Source organism: Diabrotica virgifera, chromosome 1, assembly GCF_917563875.1.
Source record: "Diabrotica virgifera virgifera chromosome 1, PGI_DIABVI_V3a".
In the NCBI taxonomy this organism is placed as follows: Eukaryota; Metazoa; Arthropoda; class Insecta; order Coleoptera; family Chrysomelidae; genus Diabrotica; species Diabrotica virgifera.
This window is the reverse complement of record NC_065443.1, coordinates 310,822,102-310,839,693: the sequence shown is the minus strand read 5'-3', so window position 1 is coordinate 310,839,693 and position 17,592 is coordinate 310,822,102.

Here is a 17,592-nt window from a genome sequence, read left to right as displayed (position 1 = left end):
CTACGGCGATCAAAATACTTCGTACCAAAATTCCTATCTCGAACAAACTTTATAAAATTTGCACTGTTTAAAATGCCTGATGTAACGTAATAATACAATGTCGCATCAACAACAATATTCATACACATAGGAAACTCCGCTATACCTCACATTATTTCTTGATCACCAACAACTCAAACATATGTGTTTAGATTTTCTATTGATAAAGAAAAAATAGTCTTCTGCAGTATTAACTTTGTTCTATTTTCTATTTGACATATTTAAAAAATTATATCAAACAACCGTTCACGTTGAAAAATGGCAACAAACTAACCTTATTAAAAATTTTACACATGCTGTAAAAATCTGTCAAATGCTTAGGCAGAACGCCGCATCTAGTGCCTGCTTAGGATAAACGCGGCAAGTGTCCTTTAAATACGGCGTTTTTTCTAAGTATTTTTCAGATGACGCATTTATTCTAAGTATCCATGAACATTTTTGCAGATAAAGCATAAAATGCGTTGTGTTTAATGTATTTTGGCTTAACTTACGTCATTTTTAGTAAGCAAATAAGATAGATATGCACATTTGGGTTAGAAAAATGTATAAATCTAATTTTTTCAGATTTTTGCAGATACGGCGTTTTCGCTAAGCACGGCAGAGCTGAGAATGCGAGCATAATCATAACGAAAAGTTTGTTTATTTACATAATACTATATTAAAAACATAGTATACTTCAAACCAGAACTTAGAAAATTGCATATTCGTTGACGGGTAGTTGCATATTAGATGACAAACCAAGGATGCGATTAAAGATAATTTGACGTAAAATTACTCGATCGTGGCAGTACTTTCACAATGTCAACGGGCAAAATGACAATGGTCATTCTAGGTTAGTGTTTTCCGAAATGGTATAGTGTAAATTTTATTTTATATTTATTTATTTTTTCATTAATAGCCCAGTAAATGAACGGGAAATTCGGCGATACCGTGTAATTTTCAGGGGCAACTCCGAATTGCATGAAAATTTGGATTTAGGTTCTACTTACCTTCCACTTCAAAGTTGAAATTGTGCCGTTGGTTGCTCTTACTTGGGGGGTGACAGCCACCCCTTCTTGGGGGGTGAAAAAACATACGTTCAAAATAAGACCGGAAATGGAGAAATTAGCTGATTTTAAGCAACTTTTGTTCTATAGAGTTTTTTACGTAAGGCAATACTTTTCGAGTTATTTGCCATTGAAAATGTTGATTTTTCGACAAAAAAGAAACTACGTTTTCAGATGGTTTTTCGCAAATAACTCAAAAAGTAAATATTTTATCGAAAAAAATATCCTTAGCAAAAGTGTAGCTTATAAAAAAACCCAAAAAAATGGTGTATCAGTAAAGTCTATCAATCAAATAAAAACAAAGTTGTAGCTCATGAAAAATACGTTCTTATTCGTCTAATTCCAAATCGATTACTTCAAGGTTACATCATCGAAAAATTAAGCACTTTTCGGGAAAACCCCATTTAAACTTTTTTAAGGTGTTTATAAATAGCTTTGTTTTAATTGTTAACAAAAGTTTTAGCATTAAAAATGAGCGAGTTACGCTCAAAATAAAGTTGGCCCTCTTTTTTTTGTAAAAAATCATGAAATCTCGCCGTGTTTAGCTCCCCAAATGAAATTAATCGCTACCGCTTTACAAACAATTTACTTACCTATCTATTTTTTATATGATCTTTTAGTCTCACCGGTTTAAAGTGTTTATTTTTAAAAGGGTTATGATTGAGAAAGCTTTAATTTGTCACTTATCACGAGTGTATGCAAATTTTGAACAGCCATATCTTATCCAATTTTTGTCTTACGGAGAAACAAAATGAAACTAGCATATATGTATAATAGCAAAACCTACATTTTTTACTCTTTAAGCTTTTTCTTATCACTAATACTTTTTAAGTTATTTTGAAAAAATGAAATTTTTCAAAAATTTTTAGAAATTTTTTTTACTATAAAACCAAATGTTTTCGAAAATAAGCATTTTAAACCAATCAAACTTACAGATCATATAAATAATACACACACAGTTAAAATAGATGGTAAAGCCAAACGATTAATTTCATTTAGGGTGCTAAATAGAGGGAGGTTTTCACGATTTTTTTACCAAAAAAAGGGGCCAACTTTTTTTCAGTGTAACTCGTTTATTTTTGATGCTGTAAACTTTTGTAAAAATCAAATAATAAGCTTATTTTTGATACTTTAAAAATGTTAATAAGGTTTTCCCGTAAAACGCTTCTTTCTTCGGTGATTTCGCGTTGAATTATTCGATTTGGAATTAGACGAATAAGAACGTATTTTTCATGAGCTACAACTTTGCTTCGACTCAATTTGTAGACTTTACTGGTACCTTGGCCGAATAGGCCACGTGTTTACCGCTGCAGTTAGAGCATTTGGTAGTCTGTGGTATGGGACAGACTGAGGATTTACTGCCTAACAATGCACTCCGTGATGGTATGATCATTGTGACAGCACTTCTTGCAATACTTGGAGCTAGCTGAGATTGAGTTAGCGTTTATAGTCAGCTCAACGTGTAAACGGAGGCCAAAAATGAAACCTCCGCGGGTCAACATCTCAGTGAATTTTATTTAGCTCGTGATTATTACCTTCACGAAGGAGGTAGGTGTGTTTGACTTCGACATAAGAACCATTCCTCGGACTACGGATACGTCCATCTCGGTCAGGGTAGTTGTTAGGTCGGCGTCGGTGTAGTTATGTACTTATCTGCACCTTTTAGGGCGACCATGAATGTTTGCGCGGTGACTTATTCTGTCTGAAACTATGCTGTGGGGACTGCTTTTCAGCTGCGTTTGACTGGTACGGCTGTATATTTATATATGTGTCCCTAATCTAAGATATTTATTACAGTCTCATCACAATAAAACCACTAAAAACATTTATGTTAATACACAGCAAGCAATTTGATTTTTTTTTAATTGTTTTATGAAGAAACATGAAAGATTCCCATCTAACCGACTGGACTCAAACTCAAACGCTGCACTCAAACTCTGTTACTTTTCAATCCGTTGGAAAGTAGCCAACACTATTTTGCTCCCTCAAAAGGGCAAACCCCGGGCCGATCTTACCTCTGACAAGCCGATATCTCTTCCAAATGTCTTGGCCAAAGTCTTCCGGAGGATCCTTAAGGAAAGACTCGTAGACTTTACCACAGAAATTTTAATTCCCACATTCTCAGAATTAATTTGGTCGCTTCACAATTTTACACTAGTTTCTATAGTGTAAAATTCACAAGTCGATTCCGTTACAATAAGTTTAATAATCACGATTTAATGCATAAAATATTGCTTTTAGAATAGTCGCAGAAAAATTATATTTGTAGAGAGAGTTTCAAAAGATGCAGCATGTACCAAGTAACAGTCTTTTAATAATTCTGGAAAGTTCCCCGTAGTCTAATGACGTTATTCTCGAGTTGGATACTAAAACGACATTTAAGAAGAAAAAGAAAAAGAAAAAGAACAAAAGTCGATATATTTTAATACACAAACCAGCCATCTAGTTCCCAGACGTCTAACGAAATAAAATATTCCGGAACATAGCAAAGAGTGTGAAAAGTTAAATATTTCATCATCTGCTTTTCAAATTTATCAACGTGTAAACTTGGTTCGCAGTGTACAAAACGGAGGAAAAATAAGAAAAAGAAAACTCGGAGCTGCGACTGTCTTGATTTCTTTTTGCTTATACGTCAGTGTCGGAATAAGAAGTTGGAAAAATCACTGTCACAAGCGAGTCTTAAAGGGTAAAAACTGCCTTAAATATTTCACCAGTTACTTTTAGATAAATTGTCTTATGAAAAATACAAGGAACAGCTTTTATGGGCCGATGGCGGAGAAGAAGTTGCTGTTGTTTTCTGTACGGAGTAACGGATTGTCTTCTTGAAGTTGTGGCCGTATGTAGAACTTTGTTTGCCGACACTCTGGCTGTGTAAAAAGTTTTGAGTCATTGCTGCAAACCGCATACGGATACACTACGGAACTTGGTTTGTCTTGAACTTCTGCAAGATAAAGAAACACATCTAATTTGACGGGTGGTAGGTGAAGTCGGATGATTTATTGCGGGCTTTTTGTTTTTTGCTCTAGAAAACAGGAACTCCATTCTTACTTACTTTTGTTCTATTATTTTCTTTGCCAAGTCAGACATCATAAAATTATCTCGTCATATAACTCGTTGTAATTGCTTTGTAATAAAAACATTAAACTTACATCATTATTACGACAGATATAAAAAATACCAGAGTAATAAATTAAGAAATAAAATTACATAAGTACTTAAATAATAGAATGTCAGTATTATACCTATTTATTAATTGACAGAATAATATAGTAATAATCAAGTTAAAATCACCTATAAAAACCAACACGTTTAGGCACAATATCTTTCTTTTCGCTCTCAATATTTATATCATCATCATCAGTGGTATCACAGCTCGTTATGAGCAAAAGCCTTCTTCAGAATCATCCACCATTCGCCCTTGTCACTGGGATCTCTTCTCCCCTGGAAACTTCAATACGTTTTAAATCAAACAAATGTATTAAAAATCCTTTATAAAAGGTATATTTATTAAAAAATGTCCCTTCCAGTCCTTTCAAGGTATATCAAAGAAAGTTTTCGGAATGATAATTCCATCATCAGTGTTGCTTATGTTATATACAGGGTGATTGATTAGTGGAGTAAAGCTCAATAGATCCGCTATAGTAATAAATAGCAATAAAAGTTAATAACAAAAATTGTAGCCAACTTTGAGCTTTACATTACGAAATTAGTTAGAATGCTACAGGGTGTTCGATAATACAGTGGCAGACAAAAGTTATATTTTTTTAAATGGAACACCCTATATTTTATTTTAAATTCAAAATTCTGTTAACTTCTCCATCACAAAAATATAAAGGTTTGTTATGTTATACAGGGTATTTCCAAAGTTATAACCAATTTTGTATGAAAATCGTAACAAGTTCAACTCCTTGTATAAATAAAAATAAGCACAACAGCAATGGTTTATTAATGCCATATTTTTTATTTATTATCAACATTTTCAAGAATTATTGACATTGCTAATTTTTTTTATATCAAATACAGGGTGAGTCAAAACGCAAGTACATTATTTTCTCAGTAATCTAGCAATAAAAAACTGAAAACGTTTGTTTTCTATACTTCCACAAAATTTATTATATCTAAGTAACTACAGCTGTTTCGGCGGAGTGCCTTTCTCAAGTAATATAGTTTACAATGTGTTTGCCTTTTTAATCTTCAACTGAAGAGGTTGAGGAGTGGGGAGCTGTTTGTCTCGAGTTGGTCATTCAGAATTATATCTGTATTTTTCAGTTTATTAATTTCCATAGATTCTAAAAAAGATAGCTTAAGGCCTTTATTTTGAATATGTAGAATTTTAAACTCTTCATTGAAAGAATGATTATGATCTAGAAGGTGAAGTGCGTATGTAGAAGTGTCTGTTTTTCTATTGTTGAATGCCCTTTTGTGTTCTGCTATCCGTTTGTCAAAAGTTCTGCCAGTTTGACCGATGTACGTTTTCGGACAGTCACCACAAGTTAGTTTGTACACACCACTCTGTAGTTGCTTTCTCTTTCGGCTTTTATTGTTCTTAATATATTTGCTTAAGTTGTTGTTAGTTCTGAAAGCTGGTGTTATTCCTTTCTTTTTTATGTATCTGGCTATTGTTGTTGTTATCTTGCCAGTATATGTGAGAGAGCAGAAGGTACTGGGTTCTTTCTGTGGTGGTGGATACACTAATTTCAGGGCTTTCTTATGGAGTTTTTGGTTTAAAATTTTGTTAACTGTTTGTTCGTTATAGCCGTTGTTTACAAAATTTTAAACCAAAAACTCCATAAGAAAGCCCTGAAATTAGTGTATCCACCACCACAGAAAGAACCCAGTACCTTCTGCTCTCTCACATATACTGGCAAGATAACAACAACAATAGCCAGATACATAAAAAAGAAAGGAATAACACCAGCTTTCAGAACTAACAACAACTTAAGCAAATATATTAAGAACAATAAAAGCCGAAAGAGAAAGCAACTACAGAGTGGTGTGTACAAACTAACTTGTGGTGACTGTCCGAAAACGTACATCGGTCAAACTGGCAGAACTTTTGACAAACGGATAGCAGAACACAAAAGGGCATTCAACAATAGAAAAACAGACACTTCTACATACGCACTTCACCTTCTAGATCATAATCATTCTTTCAATGAAGAGTTTAAAATTCTACATATTCAAAATAAAGGCCTTAAGCTATCTTTTTTAGAATCTATGGAAATTAATAAACTGAAAAATACAGATATAATTCTGAATGACCAACTCGAGACAAACAGCTCCCCACTCCTCAACCTCTTCAGTTGAAGATTAAAAAGGCAAACACATTGTAAACTATATTACTTGAGAAAGGCACTCCGCCGAAACAGCTGTAGTCACTTAGATATAATAAATTTTGTGGAAGTATAGAAAACAAACGTTTTCAGTTTTTTATTGCTAGATAAAATGAACTTCCATCAAGTAACGGTCGAATCCATCAATTATTTCTCAGTAATGTTAAAGGGAACACTCTGTATTTTATATCATTATTGAAAAGTAACATTACCGTACTTTAATTTTTAGTGTCCCGAAAAGATTGGTCATAAATTATACCACACATTTTGGTGTGACGTTCCGCCCCTTATAGAATCGATTATTGATGGGAAGATATTATTTAACTATCCAAAATATTATTTAATTATTTTCAGAATTATTTTCTTTCAATGTTTATTCAAATAGAACTTAAACCCATCTCAGAATTTTTAAATGCTTGATGACGTCACATTTAAAACGTGGCAACATTGGTTTCCCCACTTTGACAGCCAATGCTTAGTAGAGGGGTACGAAGGATTCAGCTGTGAACGTGAGCCTTGGATTGCCATTGTTTCTCGAGTGTTCGGTCTGAATCGTAGTGTGCGGGGTCATTAGACTCAATTATTCACCTCTAATTCTCAGTTCCAAATTGATTAAATATTACAATAAAAGTATAGTGAAGTTATCCAGCAGCAGTGGATTTGAAGAATTTTAGAGCATACTATATCCAATGAGTTCTACCCCGGTAAATACACATTTTATTAAGTATTTTATTCAGCCATTTTGGAAGTCCTTGACATTTGCTAACTAAGTTTCACATAGTCTATTTTCATGGTTTTTATGTTTTATTTTCATGGATCAAACTCATCTAGAGATAATTCAATATTCGTTGTTAATTTGTGCTTCCAGTTGGAAAATAGAGCTAATTTAAACTCCATTTTTTATATTCCTTTCAAGTCTACAGAACTCCTATCTTTTGAACGATGATCAAATAAGTATCCATCGCTTAGTCTTACTATATTTCATCCTTGTATAATATATCTATATACCGGTGTATATATTATAATAAAATATTCTTTCACAGTAATTATATTTTGTATTTCAATTGGAAATTACTTGTGTTATTTGACCAAGGTCATCTGATAGCAACCTGATAAAAGGTCAAGCTGTCTAGTCATTCAAGTTTTTGGACTTAATGACCTATTTCTTCTTATTCCCATAGGAATAAAAACACCTCCTCGTATCTCTTGCTTCTTTTTTTTGACATTGGTAGATTGGTAGTAACACCACACTGTGTTTTTTTTTAGCACCTACCATGAAATCTTAAAGCCACCCTACAACAACACCAAGGCCAGACCACACAGAGAGAAACAATCAATAGGCGACCAGCCTGGATTATTTCCACATTTTCTTTTTTTGAGTACCTCCAGCTGCTTTCCAACAGTTTTGAGTACCTTCAGCTGCTTTCTACCAGTCTTCCTCTCCTGTACCTCCAGCAGGACAGCTGCTAGCGAGAGTTAGCACCCTTGGGTGCTCATTACATCAACTTCAAGATTAGGAAAGAGTGGTTTGTTTGGGAACATTTACTGTGCTCTTATTAAAGACAGACTGGTTTTGTGATATTTAGTACATTTTTTTTTATAGTTCAATTGCACACACATTTTTCCTGCTTTATATTTTTTATAGGTTTTTTTTTTCTTTACAACATAATATTTAATTGATAGCGTTCCCCAACACTCTGCAATCTATAAAGGTATAAATTTCTGAGCTCAGATATTTTCCCTGATAATAGTAGTCGGTACTCTTATCTTGATTATTTTTAGGCTGTGTTCCACTTTTGTATAATTATTTAAACTCATTCCATTATTTTAGTATATGTTTAATTAAATTTTTAAAAATTAACTTCACATATTAGTCAAAATTGTAATTATTAACTTTATTTAACTTGAACTTATTAACTTTACTTAACTTTAACTTATTAACTTTATTTAACTTTAACTTTAATTTATTAAATTCATATGAACTTCTGGATTCTAATCCCTCAGATTAGTTTTTGGTTTCACTTGTTATTATTACTATTATAAACCACGAGTTAGGAAAAGGATCTGTGTATCCACTCGTAGGTTTATTTATTCAATAAGGCTTGTGCCTGTCCCACTCACAGTGAGGTATTTATATGTTATATATAGTATCAGGTAGTATTTAATTAAGGTGTACGTATTATAAACGTACAATTATTATTTGGTGAGGGTTCTACTAACCTAGTTGTAAGTTGTACTTCCTGTATTAGAGGTACCCGTAGTCAGTTTTTCTAACCTTATAAAGAGTATTCTTAGATCATAGTTGTATGATGATTTTGTAATTGACTTTCACTAGTATCACTTTTTCCTGTCATGTTAGAGTTACACACTAGTTACTTGTCCTAACTCAGAGATTGTTAAAAAGATCTAGTAGTTACATTCAATAAATATACATTTATTGTGATTTTTTTTTTCTTATTACTCCTTTATTTTTAGTAGTATATTTTTATAATTTAATAATCTTTAATAACTTTTCACATACTTGTACTACAAATTTAACATACTCTATAGCAGCGTAGAATACCTGGAAGAGCGTTAACCTAGTTATCCTTCTTCTGGCGCCCAAAAATTCATTCTATTTTCAGTATATTATTATATTTACTCTATCTATTTTCTGAACATTATCTTCATATCTTCTTTTCGAGCCATCATTGTCACTTCCTTTAATCTATTGTCTGGCCAAAAATAGCCGTGCAAATTGGCCGAATCCTTCCTTGAGTGTCAAGTGGCCCTTCTCATACATATTTAGCTAGCCATTCAAGTTATATCTATCTATTAATGATTTCTCATCTCTAGTCCTGTATCAATTCGATATTCTTTGTCTTGGCATCCTTCCATACAAATACTACTACAAAGTTGTATTTTAGTTACTCCAGCTTCTTCAACGGAGAAGCCACACATTTTTGTCCTTTGGCTACATTAAGTAGATCTTCTTCTTTTTACTACTTCTGTTGGAGTTTACCACTCCCTTTTCATTCACTCCAACAGAAAATCATCAGCTAGTTGTTACATCGGCTTTCCAACGTGGTGGCTTTATTTTTGGTCTGAGACAGTATTCATTTAGGTCAATTCTTCTCTTTTATCTGAAATCTCTTTGTTATTTCCGTTTGGTATCCTATACACATATTGTTACTTATTTATTTTATTTTTAATTTCTGATACATATCAGGTATTCTTAAACGCTGTTTTGATTTTTGTTTATATTTTGGGACCTCATTATAGTATATGTTTGTGCAGCTTACATTCTGGGTTAGATTTTGAATTTTTATTGGGAACTTATATTTAATATTGCTATTAATAATATAATTCATATAACAATTTTATTTCTTCAGTCAATAGTGGTATAGTTGGAGGTACAACTAAGTGTTGATTATTATTATTATTATTATAGATATATATTTTTTCTAGAGTGGTGGTAAGTTACATATAAATAAAAAAATTTACTTCCAGTATTTAGGTAGTAGGTTTACTTGAGTATACAATATTTATTGGATTATTTATCCATTTATTTGATCTTATATATTTATTTGATCTTATTTATTAGATTATATACTGCATTATATATATATTTTTTTTTGCTGGCTATTTTGATTTTGTTGGTGTGTTGCTGATATTTTCTCGGTTTATATTATATATATTTTGCGTGCAAACTTTCATATTTTCATATTTTTCATATTTCTGTTCTTTGGACTATTTGTCAATAACTTTGCTCTCATCATGTGTGCTTTTAAAGCTGAACATCTTCTGGTGGATGAATTGGATTATGAATTAAAGATTCGGGACATAATGCCAGAGGAGTCGACAACTGTCGATAAAAAACGCAATCTTTTGAGAGGTGCTTTGAAACAAGAAGCTGGCAATAGAAGTTTTCTCCAAATTTCAGCTGTATCCCTTCCTTTTGAGGAACAACAAAAAGGAATCACTGAAACATTGGACAGCTTGTCTAAAAAAATCGAAAAGTTTAGGGGAACTGTAAAGGATACAGAGTATGCGCGATTAACATCTCGTCTAGGCCATATTTCTGCCCGTGTACACTTGCTACACTGTCCTTCTGAAGAACAGGAACCGTTCAAGAGGTCTGTTTCTCTTAAAATATTAACACTAGAGGGTGAACTTGATTCTAGAGTTAACCCCATTGCTACCTCTACTCCTAATGCTTCAGTCAATGTACCTAGCTTTACGTACTCCAAACCTGTTCAAGTACACAAATGGGGTATTTCATTTTCAGGTGAAAAACAGCACACTGATGTGATGTCATTTTTAGAAAGGGTTGAATGTCTTCGAATATCTAGAGGTGTTTCTGAAGAGGATTTGTTTGCTGCTTCTGCTGAGTTGTTCACCGGGACCGCTTTTACATGGTTTATGAATAACAGGGGTAATTTTTCTTGTTGGTCTGATCTGATTAAAAAGTTGAAGTCGGATTTTCTTCCGTATTCATTCCAGGATGATTTATTAGATCAAATTAAGAATCATAAGCAGAAACCTGGGGAATCTGTTACTATGTTTATTAATACTATATTAGGTATGTGTAGTCGTTTAGACACTCCTTTGTCAGATTTAGCTAAAATTAAAATCATCCTTAAATGTCTATTGCCCTTTTATCATCAACAATTAGCTCTTATGGACATTCAGAACATTGATGACCTTACTATAAAATGCAAACGTTTGGAGGAAACGTTATCCTGGTCTTCTCAACCTCCATCCACATCTCGATCCTCTTCTAACTCTTCTTCTCAGCCAACTTCCTTTAGGCAACGTTCTTGGCTAAATAAGGGTCATGAACATAATGTTTCGGTTGTTAGTTCTCTTGTCTGCTGGAATTGTGATCAGCCTGGTCACCCATTTTACAATTGTGGGATTCCTCAAAATCGTATTTTCTGCCATGGTTGTGGCCGAGAGAACACCCTTAAAAGAAACTGTTCTAAGTGTTCGGGAAACGACACGTCGGAGGTCCGTCCCCTGAACGTTTCTCCGTCCAACATCCAATCAGGGAATCAAACCCCATCGTCAAACGAAACTGCTGGACCAAGCACATCCAGCAACCCAAACCCATCTTCACGAAAAGGGAAAGGGGTGTCGTTCAAGAAAGCAGCACACACCACAAAACAAAATTAAACCAGAAATTTATTTCTATAAATAATACGTTAGATTCGCTTGATTCAAATGATCACAGATGGTCATTTACAAACGCTTCTTTGATTGGTAGTGTTCAACGTAACAATAATAATTGTGATAGTAATGTGGTTCCATTATCTATATTAGATTCTAGTTTTGTTAATGATGATGATACGTCTGGGTTAGTTCCATATAACGGTTGTAGACAACCAAATACTTTAGATCTAGATATTAATTCGTTATTAGTTAGGAAACAAAATGATAATAGGCCATATCTTCCTATTCAAATTTTAGGACAATCGTGTTTAGCTTTGTTAGATAGTGGCTCTAATATTTCATTGATAGGGGCACATTCGTTAAATTTATTGAAAAATTCTAGTATTCCCATTATGCCCATTTCATCTTTGCAAGTATCTACTGCAGATGGTACAGTTCAGTCCATTACGGGCAAACTCCAAATTAAAATCACAGTGGCAGATTTATGTAGGGAAATTACATTTTATGTTATTCCTTCCGTGCAGAATTCTATAATTTTAGGTATGGACTTTTTCAATGCTTTCAATAGTACCTTAAGTTGTTCTGATTTTTCTTTTTCCATATCTGAATTTAATTTATCTACCCTTAGTGCTATTCACGATTTTGCTAGTTTATCAAGCTCTGAACAAAGGCAATTAGAGAGTATGATCTCTAAATTTACTACTCTTTCTTCAAAAGACAAACTAGGTCGTACGTCGTTAATCTCTCACACTATCGAAGTGGGAAATCCCACTCCTTTCAGATTATATCAGTACCCCATACCTCAAGCCTGGCAGGCAGATTTAGAAAAGGAAGTAGATTCGATGCTTGCTTTAAATATCATAGAACCTTCAACATCGTCCTACTGTTCTCCGCTCTGGTTAACGAAGAAGAAGGATGGATCCTTCAGGATCTGCTTTGACGGTCGAAAACTAAACAGTATCACAACTAACAGGGATGCTTATCCTATCCCCAGAATAGATGTGATTTTGAGCAAACTTCAGAATGCCAAATACATCTCTTCTATTGATTTGTCTAAGGCCTTCCTACAGATCCCACTGAGTGAAGAGAGCAAGAAGTATACTGCTTTTGCTGTCAGTGGTAAAGGATTATTCCAGTTTGTCACCATGCCTTTCGGTCTTGTTTCTGCTCCTCAGACAATGTGTCGTCTGATGGATTTAGTCATTGGTCCACCGTTAGAGCCCTATGTTTTCTATTATTTAGACGATATTTTGGTTGTCACTCCTGATTTTTCCCTTCATATGGAAATTTTAGATAAGTTATTTTTACGTCTTAAGGAAGCTAATCTAACGGTCAATCTGGATAAATGTCAGTTTTGTCGCCCTAGTCTTAAGTTCTTGGGTTATGTTGTGGATAACCAGGGGCTGAGGACTGATCCTGAGAAAATAGTTGCTATCAAAAATTTTCCTATACCAAAGACCACCACCCAAGTCCGTAGGATATTGGGAATGTGTGGCTATTATCGGCGATTTGTACCGTCCTACTCTACTTTGTTGTCACCTCTTACTGATCTTTTGAAGAACAGGAAAAAGGGACAGACCATTACTTGGACTCCTGAGGCTGACGAAGCTTTTAGGCGCGTTAAAGATGCTTTAACGAGCGCTCCGGTTATGATGTCACCTAATTTTGATGAGCATTTTTATCTAATGACAGATTGCTCTAATACAGCTTCTGGAGGCGTATTATTTCAGTTGAAAGATGGCTCCGAACACCCCATAGCGTACACTAGTAAGAAGTTGAACAAGGCCCAGAAAAACTATTCAACTACGGAGAAAGAACTCTTAGCTATCATCCATGGGTTAGAAGCTTTTCGTTATTATCTGGAAGGTCGTAATTTCACTATAATTACTGATCATAGTTCCTTAGTATGGCTTCATAGTATGAAAAACCCTTCACAGAGGCTTTCTCGATGGATATGCAAACTGGCTGCCTATTCATATAAGATTGTCCATAGAAAGGCAAACGGGGTAGTGGTCGCAGATGCTCTTTCACGTGTCCATGATATTAATGTCCTAGATCTGTCCTCTTTAAGTCCTGATATGTGGTATCAGAATATGATTGATAGGGTCACTCAAGACCCACAAAAATATCCTGATTTTAAGGTAGAGAATAATATTCTGTACAAACACATCTTAAGTCCGATAGAGTCCTTATCCAATATGTCGGAGTGGAAAATAGTTGTACCTACGCCAAATAGGGAAAATATTCTGCATATGTTTCATGATGAAGTTACGGCGGGTCATTTTGGTTTTTATAAGACTTATCACCGTATTGCCGAATTATATTATTGGCCTGGTATGCGGAAGTCTATAAAAAGGTACATTTCTAAATGCATGGTTTGTGCTACTTGTAAACCAAGTAACCTACCACAGGCTGGACTTATGGGTTCCTTCAGGAACATAAATTTTCCTTGGCAGATGATCTCAATGGATCTCATTGGACCTTATCCTCGGAGTTACAAGGGTAATACCTATTGCCTGGTAGTTGTGGATTATTTCACTAAATTTCCTTTAGTTTGTCCCCTTCGCCAGGCCACAACTCCAGCAATTTTAAAATATTTGGAGGAACAAGTCTTTTTGGTGTATGGTGTTCCTCAAATTGTGTCATGTGACAACGGTCCTCAGTTTGTATCGAAGGCCTTTAAAGATCTTCTAGCTAAATATAAGGTTCAAAAGACCTTTTATAATGCTGCCTACCATCCACAAGCAAATCATACTGAGAGAGTAAATCGCAGTATTGTCACAGCTCTAAGGTCCTATACTTACCCTGATCACAGAGCTTGGGATCAATATATTCATTCCATAGCTCAAGCCATAAGGACTTCTGTCCATGAAGTTACCCAGTGCTCTCCAGCATATTTGAATTTTGGTAGGAATGTGGCTTTATCAGGTGATTATTTTGGTGTAATTTCAGACAATTCCGAAAATCTTCCTCAAATATCTGAGAAACTTCATCGCTTAGATGATCTCCAGACGTTACCTCATATTTTCGCAGACATTAGGAAGAAGTTAAAAACTTCTTACCTAAGGAACCAGCAGCACTATAATTTGAGGAAACGAGATCTGCGATTCTTTGTTGGTGATCGAGTCTTAAAGCGCAATTTTGTCAAATCCAATAAGGGTGATGCCATTTCTGCAAAGTTTTGCCAGAAATATGTCCCATGTACTGTCTCAAGGGTAATATCTCCTTTGATTTATGAATTAAAGGACAATTCGACTAATAAGCGAATTGGTCAATTTCATGTAAAGGATTTACTGCCTGACAACACCATGGACGATGTGGATTCTTCAACTTCATCGGAAGAAGATTAGCTTAACAGGGTTGTTTAAGCTAATATCTTCCTGTGTTTGCCTTTAATTAGTTTTATTATGGTATAGTATTTTAGTTTAAATTGTTAATCACCAGATAATGCCTGACCATAGCAATTTTTATCCTTCGGCATGGCTTGATGATTTCTCACGTATTAGTTATTAGGTACCGAATTCTTGTGTAATACCGCTTGTATGAGTTTATTATTATTTTTTTGTATTATAGATTGCATTTGAGTCATTATCGACAAATATTCTCAAATACTAATCCAGCCAGTAGTATTACCAAGTTAATAACCTCCACTTGTACTCTTAGTTTTGTACTCAACCTCTCAGAATAAAAGGGCTGTTGATTATTATATATTAAGATATTTGGATGTGTGGGCTCATACAAGTATTCTTGCTTAATATAGATGGAGCTATGTTACACTACCATATCTTAGATTATGTGTTATATCTTGGATATTTGATTACATACCTATTATTTTTTTTTATTGTTTTTATATCATGTCATTGGATTTGCCATATTGGAAAGAAGTTGTGGTTGTTAATTTGTTATTGGGTTACTTTATTGATATTTGTCACAGGTACCTTAAATACTTTATATTAATTCGGATTCTTACTTCCTCCACAGGATGATTCTGGAATGAATTTGGAATTTTGATTTATAAATGAATTCTTGAGTCCTTCATATTTCTTCTTATGAACTAGTCTGTTAATGCTCAAAGTTGGTGAATACGTGGGTTCGAAGTTCAGCAACTGATCACTGCTATCCGATTTCGTAATCCATGTCTTTCTTGTCAGAGTAGGCAGATGTTTATCCATGATAATATTTCTGGTTGGGAAATGGTGTACAACACTTCCTAACCATTCTTGTGCAATTGTTCCAAATATTCCAGGCACATTTTCACACGATAATAGGGAAGTCTAGTTTGCTTATTTTATGTCTCTTAGTTCATAGTATATAGATGCTTGACTTTCCATAGACGTAGAGTCGTAATGTTAGTGATTAACCCACTGGGACAAATTATTGATTTTCTTTTTAGTAGATTCCCTCTTCTTTCCTTAGGCATTAATTGTTGCTTAGATTCAGGAATATCTCCTGGATAATCCTATGTATGTTCACATGAATATACAGTCTTATGAAAGATTGGGAGCTCGTTCCCGTCATATTTTGTATTTACCATGGAGTCATAGAACTTATAAGTTCATCCTTTATTTTTACTATTTAGTTTCGATAGGCTCATATTACCGGATGAGGGTAGATCTAGAGCTAATTTAGTTAGTTATTTAGTATTAGTGAGAATTGGTCCATAAATCTTCCTGATCGTTCTTCTTTGGATATGCTCCTATAAATCTGGTGTCCATTGCTAGTCCGATTTTGGATTAAGTGTCCGATTCTTCACTTATTTTGTTTATTTGGTTGTATAGGTTCGTATTACCGGATGTGGGTGTACGTAGACCTAATTTATTTATATGATTTAGTATGGATGTGAATTGGTCCATAAATCTTCCTGGTCGTTCTTCATTGGATATGCTTTTGTGAATCTGTTGTCCATTGATAGTCTGACTTTGGATTGAGTGTCTGATTCCACATTTATTTTGGTTAATGTGTTTGCATTCCTTTGGTATGTTCACTATTTATATTAGTTGGTATTGGTGAAAATTATTCTATAAATATTCCTAGTTGTTCTTCTCTGGATATGCTATTACGAATCTGGTGTCCATTGCTAGTCCAATTTAGGATTGAGTGTTTGATTCTTCACTTATTATAGTTATTGATTTCATTGGTGACTTTAGTATATGTACTTGCGTTATGGTATGAATTGGCTCTCACCTTTGCCTGGTTGTTCGTCCTTGGATATACTCCTTATAAATCTGATGTCCATGGATAGTTCAACTTTGGATTTACTGCCAATTCGACACTTATTTGTCATTATAAATTATGTCTCATCTTTAGCACTTTTACTAGGACTTCGGGTCATATTTTGCAATTTCCGTTATTTGCTGCAGTGACCATCCTACTTTCCCTTGATTATTAGTGGTGATTATTTGTAATCTTGCGAATCAACGGGGAATGATACACTAAGCACTACTACTCTAGTTTAATATTTTGAAAAAAAAAAAAAAAAAAAAAAAATTTTTTTTAAATAAAATTTTTTTTCTGGTGGTTGAAAGGGAATGTGACGTTCCGCCCCTTATAGAATCGATTATTGATGGGAAGATATTATTTAACTATCCAAAATATTATTTAATTATTTTCAGAATTATTTTCTTTCAATGTTTATTCAAATAGAACTTAAACCCATCTCAGAATTTTTAAATGCTTGATGACGTCACATTTAAAACGTGGCAACATTGGTTTCCCCACTTTGACAGCCAATGCTTAGTAGAGGGGTACGAAGGATTCAGCTGTGAACGTGAGCCTTGGATTGCCATTGTTTCTCGAGTGTTCGGTCTGAATCGTAGTGTGCGGGGTCATTAGACTCAATTATTCACCTCTAATTCTCAGTTCCAAATTGATTAAATATTACAATAAAAGTATAGTGAAGTTATCCAGCAGCAGTGGATTTGAAGAATTTTAGAGCATACTATATCCAATGAGTTCTACCCCGGTAAATACACATTTTATTAAGTATTTTATTCAGCCATTTTGGAAGTCCTTGACATTTGCTA